Source organism: Alexandromys fortis, unplaced genomic scaffold (genome assembly GCF_014885135.2).
Source record: "Alexandromys fortis isolate MF-2015 unplaced genomic scaffold, M_Fortis_MF-2015_v1.1 scaffold_180, whole genome shotgun sequence".
Taxonomy (NCBI): domain Eukaryota; kingdom Metazoa; phylum Chordata; class Mammalia; order Rodentia; family Cricetidae; genus Alexandromys; species Alexandromys fortis.
Genome location: NW_026068143.1, coordinates 2,846,960 through 2,863,823, shown reverse-complemented (window position 1 = coordinate 2,863,823; position 16,864 = coordinate 2,846,960). Strand labels below are relative to the sequence as shown.

General features: G+C 35.2%; 1 protein-coding gene across 5 annotated transcripts in view; it reads right to left on the bottom strand.

Moving 5' to 3' along the window:
* Diaph2 (diaphanous related formin 2) overlaps positions 1-16,864 on the bottom strand; it is a 773,854-nt gene that overhangs the window by 725,076 nt on the left and 31,914 nt on the right. The gene's annotated exons all lie outside the window — the stretch shown is intronic.

Here is a 16,864-nt window from a genome sequence, read left to right as displayed (position 1 = left end):
GAGATCAGAGGATTGAAAGAATAATCACCAAAAACATGGGGAAACAGGAAGTGCTGTGGGAGATCAGATGAAGCAGTGCAGTATAGGCTGAACATACTTTCAAGTTAGAAAGACCTTGAGGAAGTGAAGCAAGGGAGTCAAAATCCACTAGGATTCCTCTACACGTCATGTCTACAAATTACCTACCTATTCAGATTGGCAGCAGTCATATAAGGAAGAAATTCTGTCTTTCTACTTTTCAGATTTTATACTCTGAACTTTCAGAGCTAGCACAACCAATCAAAATAAGTCCAAGTCATCTAAACACCTAGTAATCAAAATCAACATTTTAAGCAATCACTGGAATCCTACATAGAGATTTTGTGTTAGTTTAGTGGCTCTCTGTTGTATTTATTTCAGCAAGAAAATTACAATCTGATTTTTAGAAGCAAGTTCAACATAGAAGTTTGCTTCTAGGATGACGGGAGAACTAATTTTAGCTTTCAATACCAGGAAAGGAAATATTTACTACCTGTATTTAAAATTACCCAAAATCATTCTTTCATCTCCTTTTTAACATAAGGGTCATTTTCCAACAGAAATACATTATCTTAGGCAATATTGTCCTCCATCACAATTAGCATTTATGAATAGTTGCTAGACAAACTGGCAGCATGCTAAGCACTGCAAATTTAAAGAGACATGGACCTGTTTTGAAAGGCCAAAACTCTAAAAGATGAGAAGAAGAACTTATTGAGACTAAATTCCAATTATCCTCCTTACTTTGCTGGTTAACATCTATAACTGTCCATTTTATCATTTAAGTAGAAAAAATTGCTTATAATTTTGTAACATTAAGTACACCATCTCAGAAATATTGTCAAGTTGAAGCCTCAAATTCTAAGCCACCAAGTTTTTGCTACTACAAGTCAAAATTCTTTCTGCCATTGTTCTGACAAAAAACATTCCTTCTGGGATCTTCTTCTCAAGCTGTTCTTTCGATGTAAAGGAATAAAATATTTATATACAAGAGATCAAATATAACATCAAAGTTCAGGGCTTCAGTTTTCCTCATGAAGCAAACGACTGGTACTATGTGAAATTAGTTTTGTTAGTCTGTTCTAACAAGATATAAGCTCAATATGAAATGAACTGTACCACCATAAACTTGAACATCAGGATAGTCAACTATGGTATGGGAGTCCAACAGTCTCTTCCATTTAATAAGCATGATCCACCTTAGGACATGCTCAGGAAATGTATGCTGGCCACTTAGATGTTCAACAACAGTTCCTAATAATGAGGTGGTGAAAGCTACTTAATATCTGAATTAAGTAAAAACAATTGTGGGAATATCAAGCTTTTTATAGTAAGAGCTTCTTCTACAGGCATAAAAATTAATTGGTTTGCTTTGTATTAAATCATCTGAGATAGGAGGAAGAATTTAACATGAAAGTTTTTCCTTCTTGAACTACGAATTAAAAAAAAATAGGAATAGAAAATCTAACCTTACATAATTACAGGTATTTCAATATTTCAATGCAGTAATTAATATGTTACATTATACTTGGATCAATGAGTTAGCCAAATGGAGACTGATGATTAATAAATAAAATTTTACCTTCTCTGTTAACCAATGTATGAATGAATTAAGCAAATATTAAGCAAGTACCCATTATTAAACAACTAGCACTTTGGGGCTGGAGAGATGGCTCAGAGGTTAAGAGCATTGCCTGCTCTTCCAAAGGTCCTGAGTTCAATTCCCAGTAACCATATAATGGCTCACAACCATCTGTAATGGGGTCTGGTGCCCTCTTCTGGCCTGCACGCATACATGGAAGGAATGCTGTATACATAATAAATAAATAAATATTTTAAAAAACAACCAGCACTTTATGGTATATAGAAATATAAGGCAGGATTCCTCCCTGATGGCATGTGCAATCCAACCAGAAGTGAAAATTAACCACATAAAAAGTCAATAATGAAATACTGAAGGTCCACAGTTTCTCCTCCTCTACCATATTATCCTCTCCTATAAAGACAACATTGCCCACTATCTGTAAGACCTTGTTCACTATCTACATGTTCTAGAAAATAAGTCCCCTTCCAGCAGAGATTTCAAGGGTCTTATTAGCTTTCTAATCATTAACACTTGAACAACCACTGGTACCTAATACTTGTTCAAGTATTTGGTGGACAAATTCTTTTAAGTACAAAAAGAATTCAGAGAAGAAATGATTTAACTATTTCTGAAGTGGAACTTGGTTGAGAAACTCTGCTAAGAATTGCACACTAAGGGTAGCAGAGAAAAATGTAGAGTTCAATAAAAAAAAATCAATAAAAAAATTATTCCCCGACTTACAAAAAAAGAATTGCACACTAATCCCTTGATATGAATAATCCATGAAGAGGGAAAGAAGGAAGGAAGTCAGATAGAGGAGCCAGCACTCTATGCTTCAGGGAAGTTGGGAGGAGAGGCCTTGGGAAACAGAAGATTCAAAAGGAAGAGCATTACATTTTCAAGACGCAGGCTGTGGTAGCAGTAACTCTTAAAATCCACAAGGGGTAATCTACATATCTGCCAACCTCTGGGGGTCCTAAGAACTTCCAGATTCACAGAAGGAAATGGGGGGGTCGTTTTTTAAATTTATTTTATTGAGCTATACATTTTTCTCTGCTCTCCTCCCTTCCTCTCCCTTCCTCCTCTACCCTCTCCCATGATCCCCATCCTCCCAATTTACTCAGGAGATCCTGTCTTTTACTACTTCCCATGTAGATTGGATCCATGTAAGTCTCTCTCAGGGTCCTCATTGTTGTCAAGGTTCTCTGGGATTGTGAATTGTAGGCTGGTTTTTCTTTGCTTTATGTCTAAAAGAGTGAATTCATATGATAATTGTCTTTCTGGATCTGGGTTGCCTCACTCAATATGATGTTTTCTAGCTCCATCCATTTGACTGCAAATTTCAAGATGTCATTATTTTTTCTGCTGTGTAGTACTCTATTGTGTAAATGTACCACATTTTTTTATCCATTCTTTGGTCAGGGGACATTTAGCTTATTTTCAGTTCTGGCTATGACAAACAATGCTGCTGTGAACATAGTTGAGCACATGTCCTTGTGGTATGATTGAGCATCCTTTGCAGGTAAGGCAATGATGTTTTCAAAATGCTGAATTTGGATAGCATAGATCCACAATCTTCTCTGGAACTTTTGAAACCAGACATGTTTTAGAATTCCAAGTAATTCAAATTTGAGAAACATGGTTACATGTACAACAAATAACAAAATAAATTCAGGACTATTCACAGTAGCATACTGAATTACATTTGAGTTCACTAATAAAACAAGATGTTCTATCAAGTCTACACAAAGACTTAAGTAGGCCAAGTTATATGACCAAATTATAAAAGGTTGTTTTCATTATTTATAGGTTTTAGAAATTCAGAAAATGGTTGTGGCCACATGATATTCATGACTGAATGAAGAAAGACTCAAAAGCTCAAAAGAAACTTGCAATAATTAGCAAGTTTGCTCTTTTCTATAAGTGCTGATATTTTGTTTATGCTATGAAAAAATTAAAATTGCCTGAAGATCAGAGTACAAAGCTAGCCACTACTTAGCCATTAAGGCCAGGCCATGTTGCCATACACCTCTAATCCCAGCACTAGGGAAGCAAAGGCATACGGTTCTCTGTGAGTTCAACTCCCAAGTTTTTATTATTAAAACCAAATTAAATCTGGGCTATACCTATATATGTAACAGCAACCCTCTACTTAGCAATATGATAAGAACCCTATATATGTTGCCTCATTTTAACCCCCACAATAATGCTATGGAGAATTATTTTATTTTGCATTAGCATTTGTAATTAGTGTTGAAGTCATATGATTAAAGTCCCATGCTCTGAAACATCTATCTCATTCCGAAGCCTTTGGTAAACAGTATGGGTCAGTATAACACTCCTGGTTAAGGCTTGAGCTTGTTTGCCAGTCTTGGTCTTTCTTTGGCCACTTTGCTAGCCTTACAGTGCATATTTCACCTCACCATTCTTTCTTCTTTACTTGGCCATCTCCCATTTATTCTTTCTGCTCTTAGCTAAGGTTACTGTTCTTTTGGAGTGAGTAACCCATGGTTGCTGACCTCCCCCGTTTATAATTATCAGATTACAATTATTTTTAATTGTCTTCCTTGCTATACTGGAAACTCAAAAATGGTCAGGACTAAGAATCTCTCCTCCACCTCTCTGCCTGTATATCAATTTCTACCCGTATCTCTCTCCATTCCTTTTTGTGTTGTTAATTGTTTTCAAAGTCTTCTGTGCCGGTCAAGCTTGCCTCAAACTGTCAATCCTCTTGCCTCACTCTCCAGTTCTGGATTTGCAAGCATACACAACCACACCCAAACTCAGGACTAGGTCTTATACTTCTTTGTTCCTCCTACAACTTTGGAGATTTTAAACAGTGTCTAGCATAGAGTGAGCATCCAGATTTGTAATGATTGATGGAACTGTGGCTGGGAAAAAGAGGAGTGACAGAAGAAAAAAGAAATCCAATTGTTATGATAAGAACATAGATTAGGTGGTAGCAATTGGAACAGAGAAAGCTCTTAGTATATGTAATTTTGTTTAAAATTACCCTTGTTATTGAAGCAATGTACCCAGACATATGATTGTTGTTTGTATTAAATAGAGTAATTTAAATATATGCTGTTGTGATTACTATCTTTACAACACACAAATAACCTCTAAATGGCTATGATTACTACTACTAGATACTTCACCTTACAATGACTTGCCTGCCATGCATCTACTTCAAGCAGCTTTTATAAATAACCACATCATTTATTTTTCCAATGCAGCTGAAAAATTAATCTGACAAAACAAAATGATTCACTCCTTTAAAGCTTCAAGAGTATAAATTGCCTAAAACTGAAAATTACACCTGAATTTCGAATATGTTATTACTAAACCTAATTTTATAGGGAAAATGCATAAAATTCAACCAACAGTTTTAGTTAATGACATTACCTGTACTTTTAGCTGATATTTCTGAACTTCTTAACAATCCACAATTCAGGAATGAGTCAAATCTAAAAGTCTGTTTGTTTAGTTCAGGTTTTCAGCTCTTGGAATACACGAATTCAAAGGCGCAACACAAAGCCATGGTTTCCATGTAAAGGCAGAAAAGCTTTGGTCCTGAGAAAGCCAGGCAGCTTTTTTAGACTCACACAAGAAACTTTATAAAAAGCATCTTATAAAATCAACCTTAGAATAATACATTGACAAATATTTTAAAACTAAAAAGCTTGAGGAAAATATGATGATATGGTAGTAGCCAAAAATAATTCAATTTTCAGAAGGCTTACAATACAGAATTCGGTATTTTAAAAATGTACAAAATTGTTTAAATTTAATTTTTCTCAAGACAGGCTTCAGATTTTTTTTGTTCAGTAGTGGTAGCTTTGGTAAATGCATTCCTCTTACAGGGAGACTTAGCTCTGTATTTATTTTCAGTTTTTAATTCAGTTTTAATATGCTTTAGGCATTCACTTTTGAGCAAGCAAGAGAAACTGTCAAAATAATAAACTGAAAACACCAAAATGCCACATATACTACTATGATTTACAAATTCTATCATAAAGAATTAACAGGTAGTTTTCATTTTGGACATGTTATTATATTAGGCAAACAACAACTAAATTAGTGTTTATTCATACAGGTCACACATTTCTTCTAAACTTGTGCTTGTTAAAATGAACTCTTCACAAATGTGGATAACTTTGCATATGGAAAGATAACAAGTTAACAGAGCAGCAACTATACCTGGCTTTGAAAGCATCATATGTAATCTAGTCACTGTTTCATTACAAAATAAAAAGCAATGACCTGCACATGGCTTTGTCTGAAAACCTTCAGTACTAAAGCGCTAACACTTGCACATTTACAGAACAAAGCAAATGACTCAAGTATTTTAAATGTTGTGAATCACTTAAATGCTTTAGTGCAAAGATTTTTAGGCTGAAAACATACTCCTTTTCCCCTAGACATTAGAACAACAGTGGTGCTTGTTTATCAATATATTGATCATAGTTTGTATAAAGCCAGCAAATAGGAAGATGCTATTAACCTCTTCTGTAATTCTTGAACTTTATTGGTGCCAACAAAGAATTTCAACCAGTAAAAGAAACCTCTTACACAGGATGTGTATCATATATTTGCACCCAGCACTTCAGTCACACCAAACTATTAAACTTGCTAATGGTACTCTCTGTGTCTCTCTGTGTGTAACCTTTTTTAACACAAGAGAAATCCTGATTTCTCCAGGAAAAGCTTGAGTAGTTCTAAACTTATTTTAATAGATTCTGTAGACTTTCCTATGTCCTTCAATACTGAATAATTTGGATTGGTAACAGTCTAGCCAATTAGGAATTAGAAAGCTGAACTTAAATGCCATACAACTGACAGAATAATTTACAGTCAGTGTGCTAAAATGAAAATATAAATGTGCTTCAACATTTACAGAATTTTTCTTGCTGTGTTATCTTCACTTTTGGTCCCAAATTAATATGCCATCAGGACAGGAATAGCCAAGAATTTTATAAAATACCTAAACTGACTTCTCACCATTACAAATTCAACTTTCTAATAATACTATGCTTACTCTATATAAAATGACTAATTTAATAGCAATAATCAATAGTACAGAGATCTTCAACATACATGGGCTGTTTGTAGCCCTGAGATGTTCAGCTATTTATATCACTGTATTTTCCTACAGAACCAAAGTTTTCAAATGATAGTTAAATTCACAGGTCAACTTAGTGTGCATGTGTATGCACACATAAACAAACATACATACACCGCTATGATACACCTGCAGATTCATAAGCGAAGGAGCTCTAGCTATGATCTCCTTTGGAACATTTTCTGTAAAAAATAAACAATTGGACTCAAGTTGTAAAAATGTTTTCCTTCCCTCCAGGCAAGGTTGGCTGCACTAGCAATGTTCTACAAGAAGTCAGAGGAAAAACAACTGGCCACTTATTTCAGTGCAAGTGTTCAGAGAGACACAGTCCAAATCCAGAAGCTTGAGTACCTGAAATGAGAAACACGGGGCAATGTACTCCTTTTATTAAAAGAAAATATCCTGGAATCTAAATGCCTTTATAAGAACTGCCTCAAGAGTACTTAGGGTGAACTCCTTCAAGAGCTTAAGTATAAATTTGATCTACTAAGTTGAAAGGACGCTGCATTTTCACATATCCACTGAACTTGTAAGATCTCAAATTTCATGAACAACATATAAGAACACTCCTACTTAAGCTTTAAGTGGTGAGCATTTATTGTAGGAAAATACTACATGTGTTCTTCCCTTTTTAATACTGTAATTGAATGTACTAAGTTAGGCATTTTTTTTCGTGTGAAAAGCAGAAATGAGACTACGTGTAGACCTAAAGCCATTGACAATACCCACTTGGAACATGTCACTTGATTTTGAAGAATTAACAGTTTCTTAATAATTTAAGTGACATGGTATCAATCACCAGTAGCTGATTATGACCAGTACTTTTGTGAGCTACAGCATGCTTTAAGGAGGCAGTAAATACCACAAAACACACCTTTTATCACCCCCAACACCTTGGTTCACATTTAATTTCGATATTTATTAACATATATAATTTCCAAATACAAAGTAAGGATTTCAAGTTAGTAATGAGTATTAGACTTTGGAACATACTCCATAAATTGGGTTAAATATTGTATATTAATTAGTAATGACATATTACCTCAAAAGTACATGACTGCATACTTCAATGCCTCACCCATAAAACAATACATAGCTATTTAAACCTTGCCTGTCATGCTTACTGCCAAGTTTCAATGCAAGAAGTCAAATAAATATAGTGAAGGATAGAAGAAAAATGGGGAAGCAAAGGAAGAGAACCAAGGATATGAAGGGAGAAGGATCAAAAAAGAAGGTATACGAGAGAAGATGAAGCAAGGGAGAGACTGAAAAAATGAGGATCTGTGTTGTTATCAAATTCTGAAGGGCAATAACTAACAGGGAATACTATCGATTTTTAATTTGTATGCTGAAATGGGGGGGTGAGTTAGTTAGACCTAAAGAAATAACCAGCAGCGTGACTACTACTAAGAGTCACTAATTACTGTATACCGGGTGTTGTTCTCAGGGCTTTTGATTCCTATAATAAGCCTGTAATGTGTGGACTACATCTATTTGTGATTACTAAACATAGGCACATAGAAGTTAAGTAAAACTACTTTGTGTAACATCCACTAGCCTATATGCAACACCACGTCAGCCAAAAACATACCATCACAAAATGAATAGCAAATACAATACTATGGAGTATGGTGAAACTTGTCACTGCAAAGATGGAAATACATCAGCACCCTAATATAATTACAAGTTTCCTTGCTTGCTTAGAAGGAAACTAATATAAGTTCCCACCCTAACGTCTTATAACATTTACATAGCTACTTTCAGAATTCAAGCAAGGGCTATAGAGAACAAAGGTCACATGCCCCAAAGATTACTTCCTATGAACCTAGCTTGTGTAAAAAAGGTTGTTGGTTTTATTTTCTGACACAGACCTTTCCAGGTGTTCATTTCTCAGCACTTGACAAGCCTACCATCAACTTCAAAATAGTGTAGTGAGCATTACCTGCATGCTCAGGAGCATTTCACAAGAGCCCGGCCCTACTTTCATGAAAAATATAGACGAAAAATGCTGCGAAATAAATGCTAATAATCTCTGCAAGGAAGATGAATTTTAAGTTTGGATTTGCATTAAAATATATATTGTATTTATTTAAATTGCATGACAAGAAAATTACATTAGACATAATAAATCTTAAAATAAAAATAAAAATCTTCCCAGTTTCTGCTGTTATCTACCTAAATATAGTTTCAGCAACACACAAAGTATATTAATTTCATCTCTCAAGGATTTGACAATTTCACCATAAACTCTGAAGGTAGTCAATAAGGAAGCCTAACTAACTCCATCAAGAACATAAAACTATAAACATAATGGCCTTGCTAAATGAAAAGCAGGAGGGTTGAAACCACAGTAAAGTTCCTGGATAACAAAATAGGAAGTAGAAGGCTTGGAGACAGCTAAGGATGGACCCCTTCCTCAGAATCACTTTTGAGCCCCACATCCCTGCTTGCAGATCAATATTTAAGAAAGAGAAGCGCCAGACATGGTGGCCCGTGCCTTTAGCCCTAGCACTCAAAAGGGATAAGAAAGCACAGCTCTATGAGTTCAAGGCCAGCTTGTTCTATAAAGGAGTTTCAGGTTAGCCAGGGCAACACAGAGAAATCCTGTCAAAAAGAAAAAAAGAAAAAAAAAAGAAAGAAAACAAAAAAAGAATAACTAGACAGGAAAGCATCATAATTGCCCCTCTTTAAGATTTAAAATACCAAAAGGAAGATAGAGTTAGCTGGGGTTTGATGGGGGGACCTAAAGGGACAGCTAGTAGGGCATGGCTACATTTTATAGATTTTTAATGTCATTGTCTTTATTTTCAAAGGACTTCGTTACTTTTTTTTTTTCAAAAAAAATTAAGAAGCTGGGCATAGTGGCACATCTCTTTAATTCTAGCATTTGAAAGGTAGAGGCAGGTGGAAGATCTCTGTGAGTTAGAGCACAGCCTGGTCTAAATGAGAGAGAGAGAGAGAGAGAGAGAGAGAGAGAGAGAGAGAGAGAGAGAGAGAGAGAGATCTGAGTTCTAGCTCTGACATTGGGTGGAAATATGACATTCTTTCGTGGGGGGTTGGGTTTGGTTTCTTGATACATTCTGGAACTAACCAAAACATTGCAAGATTACAAAGACACTATAGTCACTTCCCATAAGAATTAATCCAATTTAACCTATCAATCATCTGGTCAGTAAAACACTCCCCTGAAGACATGTAAATAAGATAGAAGAAATAACTATGAAATATGTACTTATACACCCTAGACATCTCTACATACATAGTGATGCTTGTGAAACCTGACTGCTAAACCTGTTCTTAAGTTCTAATAGGAAGAATGTAACTTTTCTTCAACCCTGTATCTTTTTGGATACAAGCCCACTGTTTTTTCTGTGTCTCCAATCTTTCTCTGTCTCTGTGTCTTTCTGTCTCTGCCTCACCCACTCCTCTCCCAAGATCTTCATTTGCCTACTTCTTTTCTGACTTCGAGATCAAAAATATAACTTTTCCTTTTATCACTTTCTAGCTTTTCTTTGAATACTGACCCAAATCATAAACGTGCTCATCCTCACACCTTGGTGGTCCATACTTTTCCTCTAAAAGACCCTTTCCTTCGCCCCATGCAGCTACTCAAACATACAGTCCTGATATTTTTTTCAGATGCTAAAATTGGTTCTAGCTCTTCCTTTTGGATTGTTTATTCAAGTCTTTTTATCAAACTGACCAAGAACCCATAAAAGGAAATCTGTAACAAAATGAAGTAATCTATCCTAAAAAACTAAAATGTCTTCTAATGTCTACAGCTTTTATGGTTTAATCATTATAGAGTTTTAATGAGGAAAATACTGAAACTGAAAACAAATCAGAAAGGGTTACTTCAGAAACACCCATCTGTAACTGAATACTTCACAGCAAGTTCTCAGGAAGTACATTAACCAGGACTAAAGTCTGTCAAACTGATAGGGAATTTTCTGCCAAAATCCATGTCAACATGACCCATCCAGCATAAACATAACATTTCCTCTTACTGAACAGTGATTTGGATTTTCTTCTGCCTTCTCTTCTCACAGCCAGCATGATGAATGAGAATGTTCTAGCTTGAAACCACACAGTCAACATAATCTAAGCAAACTGAAGTATGTTTGAAGTCTTACAGAGTTTTATATGAGTTCTTTACAAAGATCAATTAGGAAAACATCTCAAATATTATAGGGCACAGCAAAACATGCTTTCTAAAGAGGGTAAACTAGAAAATTCTTGTCAGGACTAACGTCCTGATTTTGTGCTATGAGGTAACCCCACACCATCTGTACTTTTCCTCCCACTGTTTCTGGAAGTTTTTGCAGCCCCAAAATGTCAACATTTGTCTTGACTCTTTCAAGAAAGAATATATTCACATAAGGTATGGTATTATAATTATTCTATTTTACTATTAATTAATCTTACTGTACCTAATATGTTGGTTTTTTTTAATGCGTATGACTGTTTTGCCTGCATGTATGTCTGTGCACCATATGTAAACCCAGTGTCACAAAAACTAGGATGTCTGCAACCAGAGTTCCAGATGACTGGATAGCCACATGAGTGCAGGGAATTGAAACACTGTAAACCACCAAGCCATCTATCTCTCTAGCCCCTACTGAATTTAATCTGTAAATCAAACTTCATAACAGTCATATATGTAGGAGAAAAATTCTCTCTGTGTGTGCGTATGTGTGTGCGTGTGTGTGTGTGTGTTTTACCACTATCTGTTGCTTCAGGCATTTACTAGTAGCTTTGAAATGTGTTACTTGTGCATAAGGAAACTAAAGACTGATATGCAAACCCAGAAGGGATTATTTTACAAGAAGAAAGTGTTGCTATCAACAAATACAAAGGAAGAGATACCATCAGATGACCCAATGAAGAACAATTTGGAAGGAAAAACATTTTGAAAACTGGAAAAAGACACAGGAATACAGTTTGTATGAATAAACCCAAGTTTGGTAAAGAATATAATCGCCAAGTGTCTACTGAGCAAAAAGAAAGACTACCAAAGGGCCTGTATGAACATTGTTGAGCTGCCAATTTTCAGGTGAATTCCAAAGATTATGCTGGAGTCTAAGCAAGAATGGTAGAAGGGCTTGGTTAACTTTTAGCAAAAGGGCCTCGAGTTTAGAAGTAGAAGAGAATGGTAAAAATCTCAACCAGTTCAATTGATTTTATTAAGCAGGTTTAAAAGGCCTGTTTAAAAGCCAGGTCTCTGACTTCTAATTTTATAGGAATTACCATATAAAACAACTAACACACATACTCAAAATAAAATAAAAATACATAAAACATTTATTTTCAAAATTTTATTACATTCTATTTATTGTGTTATATACCTGTGTATAAGTAAGGGCATATTCTTGGAATAGTACATGTATGGAGGTCAAAGGAAAACTTGCAGGACCAGGTTTTCTCCTTCTAACACATGGGATCTGGGAATTCAACTCATGGTTCCTGGGGATTTTTCCTGTTTGGCAGCCTTAGCCTTTGCATACCAAGCCACCTATCCTGGCCCAGAAGTAAATATTCAAGAAATTATTTCCCACCTAATGGACAATAGGCAGCAAAGGACAGTGATTTGTAAAAGATGGTACATACAACTGTACTAGAAAAAGGGAAGTCATGTAGACAAAACAAAACAACCCACAGATTTATGAAAAAATTATCCTGGCCACTCAGTAGCACACTATTGGCACATGTATATAAGGGAACAGCCTATGAATATAAAAAAATGATAGGAACCAAAAAATATCTAGCACTTAACAAGAAAAAATACATGAAATCTGGCATGCATTTAAAGATTATCAATCCAATCTGTGTGTGGTGGCTCACACCTGCAATTCAAACTCTAGAGAGACAAGTCAGAAGATCGCCACAAGTTCAAGGCCAGCCTGAGCTACACAACAAGACCCTGTCTCAAAAAGTCAGAAACAGCTGGGCAGTGATAGCACACGCCTTTTATCCCAGCACTTGGGAGGCAGAAGCAGAAAGATCTCAGTGAGTTCGAGGCCAGCCTGGTCTACCAAACAGTTCCAGGACTGTTACACAGAAAAACTCCGACTCAAAAACAAAACAAAACAAAATAAACAAGTTAAAAAACGCAGAGTTTGGAAGCACAAGCCTTTAATCCTAGATTGTCAAACAGAAGCAATGAGTTTGAGAATAGCCTGGTCTACATAATGAGTTACAGGCTAGCCAGAACTAAAAAAGAACCTATCTCACAAAAATTATATACATATATATAATATGTGAATTTATAATTATATATAGTATATACTTTTTTAAAAAACTTAATAAAATTTTAGTGTTCCAAAAAGAAAAACTGGCCATGTTTGTGAAAAAGTAGAAAGATCTATAATGAAGCAAAAAGGAAAAAGAAAATTAATGAAATCTGCTCCCCGTGGTGATGCACTGATTAATGGGGATTGGCTAGTTTAGGATATAAGAGCTAGCTAGAAATACGTTTAAGCTATTGGCCAGACAATATTACAATTAATAAAGTTTCACTGTGATTATTTCAGGTCTGGGCAGCCAGGTACGAACGAGAGGTCTCTGCCTACACTCAACCTTCCTAATGCTGTGATCCTTTAATACAGTATTTTATGTTGTAGCAACCCCAACAATAAAATTATTTGTTGTTACTTCATAATTATAATTTTGTTACTGTTATGAATTGTAATGTAAATATCTATGTTTTCCAATAATCTTAAGCAAAGCCGGTGAAAGAGTTTGTTGTTTGATTCCCAAAGGCATTGCATCCCACAGGTTAAGAATCACTATTCTAGAGAATTTGATGCCTTCTTGAGGCCTCCAAGGGCACCAAGCATGCATGCACATGATACACATACATACATTCAGGCAAAACATTCATATGTATAAAATTTAAAATTAAATTTAAAAAATTTACTTCTGGAAATGCCAAATTATTTATGATATAAAAGACTTGTAAACAACTGATTCATCAAAGATGAATGTTAAAAAGAAATTTGAAATTATTTGTATTAAGTGGCAATAAAATCATAATATATAATAATTGTGGGATGCAACACAAATGCTATGAGAGATTTAGAGCAATGATCCCTTCATCATAAAGTAAGTTCTCAAAGACCTTTAGTTGCTACTTTAGGCAAACAAAAAAATCAAAATAAACAAAAATATGAGTAAAAATAAAAGCACTGTAGGAAAACTATAAAACATTTTTGAAAAGATATATAAAAATATTAAAGTTAAAAGAATATTGTAACCATGGTTTTATTACTGTATTTTAAGTAAAAATCTAGTCTACAGAAACTTCCAAAATACTGAGAAAACAGTAAACTGCTAACTCATTCTTGGTATTGAAAGAGAAGATAGATGTTGGAAAGCTTATCATAGCCATCTTTAGACATGAGCCTTGACTATGGAGACAGTTTTGTACATATGCAAAAATCAGCACAATGTTCTTATTAAATACTTTTGGATTACTGCATGTCAATTATGCATGCTATCTAACAAACAAACAACAACAATCTCTGTTTACAGGATTTAACTTTTAGTGCACTAGAACATACAAATTCATGTCACTTTTCCCTTTCAGAATTATAAAAACAATCTCCAAGGGGGAAGAGTATGATGGAATTGGCTATCTCATATTGCATTTCAAAGTATTTATATCTAGATTTTCTTATTAAAGGGATACTGATTGGACATATTTGCATTAATATGTGGGTTTAATATTTTATAGTATCAATTTATCTGTACAGAGTTGCTGTTGCTGTTTTAACAAAATACTAATATAGATTTTCATGCCCTAACAAAATTAAAGAGTTGTATAGGTGATACAGATAAACCCTTTAGGTTGATCTTTTGTTTTGGAACAAAGTCACAGGACAAAACATTAAAGAAAAATGAGACAAAAGCAAAAAAGAGGAGACATCTTATTTCCATTCTATTTGTAAAGCATTTTCCATTATAACACTCATAATTTGGGCTATGTATAAGTACCCACTGGATAGTAGTTAACCCTTCAAATCCTAACCTTTTTAAATCAATAGAAACCAAGAGAGACTTTTTCTTAATTACTTGTGCAATATCTTATAAAATACTCTCCTCTAGGTCACTGAAGCTTGGAGCAAGAACACTGCATTCCATCTCATGAATGTTCCACTTCCTCTCAACTATGGCTCCTAAGGCCACTGCTGACAGAATACAAATTTTGACTATTTAATGAATATTGCCATGGAAAAACATGTCTAATTTAGCCATAAAGATTAAAGTTTAAGGGCTGGAGAGATGGCTTAAGAGCACTCATTAAGAGACTTGGTTCTCAGCACCCATATGGTGGCTTACAACCATCTGTATTTGCAGTCTAAGAAATTTAATACTCTCTTTTTGCCTCCAAAGGCACCAGACGCCCATTCAGCACATATGCATACATATAAGTAGGCAAAACATTCATATACATAAATAAATCTTTTTAAAAAATTCTTTAAAGAATAAAGTTTAGCCAGGTGAGGTGGTGCACATGTTTAATCTCAGTACTGGAAGCAGAGACAGACAGATCTCCATGAATTTGAAGCCAGCCTGGTTTACATAGTCTCTTCTAGACCAGCCAGTTACCCATTGTGGTGGTTTAAATGAGAATGGCCCCACGGGCCCCCATAGGCTCACATATTTGAGTACTTGGTTTCCAGTTGCTGGGACTGTTTGGGAAAAAAAATGAGAGTTGTGGACTTCTTGGAGGATATGTGTCACTAAGAAAGGGCTCTAAGGTCTCAAAAGACTCTTGCTATTCCCAGTTCACTTTCTATACCTCCAATTTCCACAGCAAGATGTAAGCTCTCAGCTGTTGCTGCCAGCATGCCTTTGCTTGACCATCATGGACCCTTGACCCTCTGAAAATGTGAGCTCCTACATTAAATGCTTTCTTTTATAAATTGCATTAGTCATGGTATTTAATTACAAGATGAGAACCTGCCCAAAACAAAACAAAAACAGTGAAGTTTAGCAGTAACTGTCTGTAGACTATCACTTTCAACTCAGTGTGACACCACTGATTGCTTGCATCATAAGTTAATATTTACCTTAAATTGGAAGTCTTTGTTCTAAGGTTCACCGTCATCTGTTCAACTGCAAGGCTACTGTGTTACACACACAAAAATAAATGAATAGTCTGAAAAAATATGTGGTATAGCCAGCCATGCATGACGGGATACATTTTTAATCATGACACTCAGGAGGTGGAAACAAATGGATCTCTGTGAGTTGAAGCCAGTCTGATTTACATAAACACTTCTAGGTCAGCTATTGTAACATAGTGAGACTGTTTCCAAATATACATATGTACACATACATACATACATATGTGATTATCAGAAACCACATCCAGATTTTCACAAAATTTTAAATTATATATTTAATTATATTTTCCTATGTACTGCAGGAAAGAAAATTTTTTAATGTAGTGACAACACAGGGAACTTGCCAATTGACTATATAACTATTCATGACATTTAAAAGAAAGAAGGGTCTGAGTAAATACTTCAGTAAGTAAAGTGCTCGCCATGCAAATATGAGGAACTATGTTTCAATCCCTAATAACCATGTAAATTTACGCATAGAAGGGCAGGCCTATACTACCAGTGCTGGGGGTAGGGTTGACAGGTGGATCCCTCGAGCTTGCTGGCCAGTCAGGCTAGCTGACAAGGTGAACTCCAGGTTAAGTGACAGACCCTGCCTCAAAGAAATAGGATACACTGCAATAGAAGCCTGACATAGAACTCTGACTTACACCACACACAGACACACACACACAGACACACACACACACAGACACACACACGGGTAAGCATGCCCACACACACATACAGATAGATTATCTCATAGAAACACAAACAGAAAAACAGAAAGAAACTAATATTTTCTTTGATAAGTCAATAATCACAACAAATTAACTTAAGAATTTTTTTAGTATTTACATACACACAAATATGTACAGATAGCACATGCACAGATGCAGAGAGAGAGATTTCGAGAACATCTTTATCCAGTTTCCTAACAAGTTCCAAATGATTTTACCTACTTGTTCTGTCTTCTATTTAGATGTCTTCAAACTTACCAACTACAACATAATTATTCATCAAATAGCAAAA